The sequence below is a fragment of the Chroicocephalus ridibundus genome, chromosome 1 (genome assembly GCF_963924245.1).
Source record: "Chroicocephalus ridibundus chromosome 1, bChrRid1.1, whole genome shotgun sequence".
Lineage (NCBI taxonomy): Eukaryota > Metazoa > Chordata > Aves > Charadriiformes > Laridae > Chroicocephalus > Chroicocephalus ridibundus.
Window position 1 is genome coordinate 190925162 of NC_086284.1, and position 8446 is coordinate 190933607.

Sequence of the window (8446 nt, forward strand, 5' to 3'; positions counted from 1 at the left end):
TCTACCTGAGATACGCAAAACCGCCATCGCTGAAGTAAAAAAGCTGAAGTGAGTCAACTTGCAGGGATCACACAAGAACAGCACAGAGCAGGAATATCCAACCCTATTTTTTCAGAAGACACAGGTCCCTCAGGAGCTTGGCACACGGAGAGTCACGCACACAGGGTACGAATTTGCTTTTTCTTGTTCAATTTGGAGGCAGCCCCTGGAGCGCCTGGTTGGAAACCACAGATTTAGGACTTCCAGAAGAAAGGAATGGACTAAACGTGCCCCACTTTCTGGTCAGTGGGAGTGAGCAGGCTTTATGAAAAAATACATTGTGTCACGTACAAGTTATGTATAGACTACAGTAGGTAGATGCCTGACCTCAATGTCTAAAGGACATTCTGTCCTGAAAGGACAGACAGGGCTGAAAGCCCCCGTACCCAGCTGTGCTTCAGCGCTTCATCTTATCATTCCTGCTGCATGGCCATTGTTTTCTTTTAATGAAGTAAATGTTCATAGAGGTACCAATCTGGGTCACTGAACTCAATTCATTCCTCGGGCGTTTTAGTCCAGTAATATTAAAGAAGAGCTCAAGTAGTTTTGAATCATTGATACGTGTGATGATCTTTTATTCATTATTTTCTGTGCATTATTGATTGTATCTTTTGCTCGTTTGCTCAAATGGAGTTCAATTGCATTTAGGAGCTGAGAGTTTGTACCATCTGACAGTTGGGCTGGAGGCATCTCCTGGCCTCCACGTGATTAATTTCAGAACCTTAATCACTGTGCACGTTCACTGTTTTTCAGTAGTTGGCCAACATCCGAAAGGGAAGACGTGGGCTCTGAACTCGCCCCTGCCCTGCTGGTTTCTTCAGGCAACAAGTGCAGAGAGAGCATGTCAGTGTCCATCACAAGTGCAGGCTTTTTGGTGGGTTGTGGGTTTTTTTGGCAGGGGAGCACTTAGAGCCTTTGCCATCAGCCAAGCTCCTTTTAGTGTCAAGTATTTTTACATTCTGTGGTTAATTTCCAGGGAACAAATTCTTGTCTCTCTGACCCTGTCCAAAATGTTTTCTTTAAAGAAATCAGTTGATCTGGGGGGTTGAGAGTGCTTTTAACAAATATTTGTATTTTTACTCAGATTAGCAAGTCAAGGACGTGCGTTATTATCTCCTGGTAGTTCTTTTTCCTTCAGCAACCTCTTGAAGCCCTGATCTCTTTTTTGTGAGGACACATCTCAGACAGTCTCTCTCCAACTTACTTGAGTGTAATGCAATTTAATGCAGGTCATGCAATCTAAGAAGAGCGTACAAGGCTGAGCAGCTGCATTTTCTGTTCTGCCTAACACTGACGAGGCCTCTTAAGATAAGGGAATTGAAAATTTCCTATGATATTTGTGCCTTTTTATTGGGCAGGTAGTTTATTCTGGCGTCAGAAGCTTGCCACCCACAACTTCTGCGTTAGCACTTGGGGTTTTGCGGTGAAAGGAGTGAAGGGGGAAAAAAGAAGGCATAAATGCAATTGCATTAGGTAAAACTGCCAGTAGAAGGGCGAAAGCAGTCTCACGCAATGTTACAGAGTAACACTGTTGTCTTTGCTGGCCAATTTACAGAAAAATGCTGAAATGGAGTTCCGGGTCCAGTGTAGTGTCTTCATTTATAGGTATGACTTTCCCTCCTGCATTAGGGCAATTTGGCAAACATGTTTTCTTGCAGAGCAAATTTTGAGAGTTTCAAAAATGCTAAATCTATTTGTCATTCTAATCTATTGATATCTTTCTCAAAAGCCTTTTTGTATAAATGGTGTTCAGCCGTCTCTTTTAATTCAGAGGCTTATCCTATCCTAATCAGGTTTTCCATATGTACAACTTGGCAAGTGTTTTATATTAAGGGATAAATTAACCAATAAACATAAAGAGAAAATAATAAGTTCTCTTCTCCAGAGAGCTCACTGAATGTGAAAAGAAGATTAATGATAGCCTCTTTTTTCTACACTTGAAGGTGAAAAAGCTGAAGTTATTTATAGGACTGTTTGTCCTATAAGAAACAACTGAATAGAACAACAATAGAAAGGACTATTGAGGGAAGGACTACATTAAAAAAAGAAAAGGATTTTTTTTCCATTTGTTTCTGCATATTGACTTCCCAATATTTTTTTTTCTTTTGCAAGTGTCCTGTGACTCCATGTCAATGTTCTTCATCCCACACTGATCAACACCCTCATTCGCTGAAGAGTTCTGTTGTGGGCGCCACGTCCTTAAGCAAGAGACAGCATCTCTGGAGCCCAGAGCCCAGAAGTGCCCTCTGTGTATGAGCAGTGATTGCCCAGATTCCCTGTCTCGGGTACAGAAAGGTAACAATCAGATGGAGGTGCTAAAAGCTAGATAGAAACTCTGTGTTTCATTCCCAAATCCTTGCTTTATAGACTATTTTCTTGAACTAGGCAGGCCGATTGTTTAATCATTCAGTAGGCTCTCATTGAAAAATATTTGGAAGTCTTGTTGTTACATTAGCCAATACAAACAGCATTATTACATTCTTACTACCGCTTTCCATCTACTTCTCCCCTGCCGCACCTTAATCCTATTTAGGTCCTGGGCTCTGAGCGTCAGGGATACACCCATACGTATTTGTGGAATGCCAAAATATCATGAGTACCTTTTCTGCTTTGACTTAGGTTCTGGCATAATATAAAAAATGTATGATAATATTAGCTCCCAGCTCCTTCCTTTGAGCATTGGGTAGGTGCGTTCGCTCATCCTCCCTGGGCAGTTATCATCAATTTATAATTAGGTTCAACTATTTCACTGTTGGATTCTGTGCACTTTTCCAGCTGGCATATAAACAATACTTTCTTAGTATTCTCAAAAAACACATCTTTCCCTCTCTGAGGTATTTCATTAATGTATTACCCTCATGTTGTCTAAGATAGCCCCATTCTACACTTCTATGTCTACAGAAATTGTTGGATTCACCTAGAGCAGGGATTCAAAGAATAGTGTAATGATAAGGTCTAACAGTCTAACATGCAGAAGTCTTAAAAGTGGTAAAAATTCTAGTGCAAACATGTGTCCTTGTAAGGAAAGTTGTTCTCCAGAATTACCTGGAAGTCATTAAGGCACTTGTTCGCCCTTTAATCAAACAGGGAGGCTGGCGCTATTCTCACCATTTCCAGCACTCACGCTTGGGTGAACCCGGGCGGCGAGCCAGCTGTGCTAGTTGTGATGGTGAAAGGCATTTTTAAGCATGATGCTGCATTTTTTGAGATCCTTAAATTAAATATGCTAAAATACTCAAATATAGTGTCAGTAACGTGATATATACCATAGCTATATGGTAACCAGCTTTGATCAACAGGGAAAGATACTGTGCACTATCATGGAAGAATCCCAGGCGTACCTTACAGGATCAGGTGACACCTGCATGCCATTTTTCCTCACTATGTATCTGTTTGCAGCAGTTGTTTTTAGGATATTATACTGAAAACCTCTTCCTATCTCCAACACAGACTCATTTGCGTTCACATGGGACCACGCTCTGCCGTTGCCACTAACTGGATGCTAAATAGTACCTTGCTCTTCCAAATAGAGGTATTGCTCAACGGGAGCAAAGGAATTTGGATGCAAACCCATAGTTACGCGGTGGGAATGGGGAACTATTTCCTATCATCTCCCTGCCATTTCGACTTCAGTGAAACACACAGGGTCCTATATGTAACTCCCGTCATCTGTGCCGGGAAAGTCTTTGCTGCTTTCCCATAGTTGTGTTATTCTGCTAGGAGAGCTGTGAAAACATGGCTGTATTTAAAGGCTTTTTAGACAAACACTTTCTCTGACTTGCCCTGGGTTTGCTTTAATTTAGAAAACTTTCCAGCTCAGAACTAATGAGGGTACATGTCTCTGTTGTGAGGCAATTCTGTGGCAAAACACGAAGCTACCTCCATGTGAGAGCCATAGGGTATGGCATTATGCCTCGTAGACGTCTCTCAAGCTGTGCCAATTTTTGCATGGTGCCTGCATAATACAAAGGTTGTGCATATTATAACTGGGTTGGCCATTAGAAAGGTTTCCATGCTAGTGAGAGGACACGGTAAGGTCTGCTAGAAGTTTGTGCCAACTAAACATCCTCGCTTTAAATCTTCGTTCACAGTGAGACGGTATGCTAGGGCCATTCCAAAAATAACCCCTCTGCTCTTACTGCCTACGGGCAGGGAGGCAGTGTTTAAATCTTAACTCGACAAGTCCTTTTCAAAAATCAATCATATACTAATCCCATTGTGCAGCTTGCTGTGGCTGGGGACACAGTCATTAATACACAGATGTGAAAAAATACCCTGACGCCTGCCCTGGGCTGCACTCAAAAGTTCACGTACAACAGCGGGGCTCAGTTAAATGCTCGATTACTGTGAATACCCTGAAAATCTGGCATTTCCAGCGATCAGACGTGCAAGTTAGGTGCTCCGCGCAGCCCTTTGCAGACTCCTGTTTTGCAAATCAAGGCTCTACAAGGCCAGAAGCAAGTCAGGAAAACAAGCGAGGCAAGGGGCGGCCTGGATGACTGCTTGTGAAACCCTTCTGTTGGAAACAGGCTCTGCGCCAGCTTTTCCTTTTCTATGATGTTTTCCTTTCAGGTTCGGGTCCACTGTCTACCTCTGCCTCTTTTGAAGATTTTTTTCCTTTGAACATTGCGTTCTTGCTTCACAGGGAAGCAGAGCCATGGGAGCACCAGCAAAAAAAAAACATTTGTAGCTCCAGCATCCAGAGTTCTGGCCTCTCACTTCATTTGCTTCGAGCTCGCTCATATTCAAATCCCTTACAAGCCCCGTCACTGCTGGCAGCAGTGGGTTTGCCAGTTCCCAGTTTCTTTGAGCATTAGAGGTATTATTAGGGCATCACCTACTTCTGCAAGAGAAGGAACTTACTTGGAAACTTATGTAGCAATTGCAACCTAATTTCCTTAAAAAGATGGAGAGGCTTTTTTTCTTTTTTTTTCCTTAAAAAAACTGGATCCCAGCTTGATAATGCCTAAGAAACCTCTGAAACGCTTGCTGAGCTGGTTGAAATACATAAGCCTATATTAGATTCTCTGCAGGCGGTTACAGAAACTTGAATCTGGAATATTGATCAGGTAAGAAGCATGGCTGTTGAAAAAACGCGGCGATGTAGAGCCTTGTTTCACAGTCCAGCCTTGCCCATCCGTGCCTCAGGTAACAGACCGGAGCCATCAAGTACCTGCATTAGTGTTAGAGGGAAGCGTATTTTTTTCTTGAACATAATTAATCTTTCCTGCAACCCACGTGCCCCAGTTGGAGCGCTATGTCATGTCTCAGGTTGCACATCCACACCAGGAAAAGAAAAGGGAAACAAAAAACCTTTCCTAAGCCAAATCCCCCTCCGGAGTGCATCAGACCATCACGCCGGCTGTCCCCGCACCGTGCCACTGGCCAGCCCAGCCAGGTCCACCCGGTGCTGCTGCACCTTTCTGAGCCAGCTCTTGCCCCTTGCAGCACCAAAGGCTGGGCACCGTCCCGGTCTCTGGCAGGGGCGTCTCCACATGGAGCGGAAGAAGCCTTGCTGGGGGCTGTCTCAAAGCCAAGCCTAATTTTGAGTCTTCCCTTTGTTTTCTCCAGGGGAAGGGGAGTCTGGTGCTTCCCAGCTATCACAGAGGAACATCTGCTATTGGTTCCTCTGGAGCAGTGGCTGCGTGCTAAGTTGCTTTTGTTTTCAGGCATCTGATGTTTACATAAGACTATACCCCTTCAGTAGACTATACACCCCAAGACGTGTACTTCTTTGGGATGAACACCTATTTTGGAGCACGTTTTCAGAAGTTGAAAACTGCATGGAACATGGAAGATATCGCAACTGCCCTGAGTGGTGGGTGCAAAACAAAGATCTCTCAGCAGAGTCAGCAGCCTCAGAAGAGTTTCCCGGTGTGCCATGTCTGTGTGCCGACGGGACGAATAGCTGCTGCCAGGAAGAGTCCAGCAAGTCTGTGCCCCTTCTCAGAAATTCACAGGTACAGCGCAAACTCCCTGTGAAACAGGGAATTGCTACTTTTTTCACTTTCAGGCATCTGCCTTTTAGCTATTTAAACTCATCACTTAACTCCTCAAACTCATCTTTCAGGAGCCATTTAATCCCAGAGACAGCTGTGTCACCGCAGCAAAATAATAACTTAGATCAGGTTCTTGTTAGAGGATTCAGCAGGCAAATAAAAGCATGTTCAATTTATCATATTATATTTTATATAATAGTTTGTAGCAAATTTGCATGGTATTCCCTCCACGTATCATCTCACCAACGCAACACAAGGACTAGATGCAAGCCGGTGATTTCAGCTTGTGGCAGCTACAACATTATGAAAATTATTTTGCTTACATGGCAGAAAAAGATTTTTAAAATTATTTGTTTTGATCAGTCAGATACATTTTGTTTTCATCTTTTTATCTTAAAGTTGGAATTGAATAAATGACAATAAAGACAGAAACTGACAACTGGTTATTGAAAACTTTGCTTGCTGCCCATTTAAAAAATACCAGTGGGCTACTAGTGGGACACTAGTGGGCCAGTTTTCATTCCAGCTGAGAACTGGTAACTCGTTTAATTGCTGAAATGCACTACTATTTTTAAAGAAAAGGAAAGGTAGTTCAAAAGAGGAAGACAAAATATTCTACGGAAAATTAAGATATTGTCAAAATAAAACCTCTCCCTGTAGGAGCTTTGGGTCTAAGCTAGTCTGCTTTTTCAGCAGAGGAATACAGTGCTGGAACGTTTGTGAACAGCTCTTTTGAAATAGTGAAGGGGATGAGTCTAACGGAGCACATGCCTGTCATGGGTTTTCTGATTAATCCTGGAAGATGGGCGGAAGATCGAGCAGCTGATTTAGACAGAGCCCAGGATCCCTCTGGGGGACGGGAGGCCTTTGTGGAGACGAGGAGGAGAACGTGCTCCTTCGTGGCCACAGCAGAGACCACTGCCCCAGCCGCCGAGGCAATTAAAAATTGAATCTCGAGACTGAAGGCTGCACAGGCGAAGCAGTGCACGTAGCAACCTGCCCGAGGTGCCACGGCTGAGGTTGCTGCTACCTTCTCCGTACACCAGAAATCTCACTGGAAATTTGGTAGCGCAGTACGTAGACAATCGAAGTGCTCAAATGCTAACAAAATAAACACATCATAACTACAAAGACTCAGGGAGAGTAGCTCTGCTTTCGATGTATTAAACCAATGGTCGTCTTCTCAGGCTGCAGTGAGGGAGAGGCCAATTCTCATCTCAACTCGTTGGTCCAAGCTTCTGAAGGCAGGACAGCGATAGCTGGTTTAAAACAGTGCTGTGTGTCTGCAGGGGTGGTTTAAAATAATTTTCCCTTCTGGTGAATAAATACAAAAATGATCTAATAATCTACTGTAGTATCTTTAACGATCGGGTTCCTGTCTGTTCTGCCCTTCCAGATGGTCCAGCTTCTTCGTAAAATGAGATATTTTAACCCTCGTCATAGACAGGGTCACACAGACAACTGATCATAGTTTTCATGTTTGCAGCATCATTTCATTACCACAGGCAGAGCGAATAGAATAAACTGAGAGATCATAATGTCTCCATTTCTCTGCTGATGCAAATATTACCCTGTGCTGGATGGGTCACTCGAGAAATCTTAAAATCAAAGAAAAAAAATCTAATCCTCCATGTAAATCACTGTCACCTGAACAACTTTGCTGCACAAAGCGTAACACTGATGGAAACCCGGAGCAGAATTCAGACCAGCTCTAAGTACATGCGACTCATTCCTTCTGCTCTGCCAAGTCATCAAAAGAGGAACACACAGACTCACGAAATGATTCATGCAGGAAATCCAGAATACTGCAGAATTCATCCCTCTGCTGTGACAAGCTCCTTTTAGTTTCATGTATTTTATTTCCAATGCAAATAAGCTTTCAAGGGAAGACACTGCTTCCAAGTTTTATCCAGGTTACTCAGGATGCGGTGCGAGTGACGTGCAGAAGACAAGGCAAGAATTAGCCACTACAGCAGTGTTTCATGAACTCAGGGGTTCTGCATGACAAACCTTCAGGCTGGAGATGTCAGCGCTGCAGGCACTGTTTACACAAAAGTCAAGTTTAAGTGAAGGAAGCATCTCCCTGAAGTTCTGCTGGGCTGGAGTCAACACAGGGTGTCTGGATGCGGAGCAGGCAGCAGCAGGCTGGGATGCCTCCATCTGTACTGGGGCTCAGTCTAATCAGAAGGGGAAGTTCGGAGATCAGAATAGACACGGGAAGCGTCCAGACACCCTGTGGATGGAGCAGGGTGAGGGTACGTAGCCCTGCTGGGAGGGGGACGAGTCACATCGTACGGCTGAGGAGCTTAGGGGCAAGGGACGGAAGGACCAAAGCCACCTCATCCCCTTTTCCTCCCCTCCTGTATTGGTCAGGAGAGAAACCACTCCCACTCCCGAAGGACACCAAG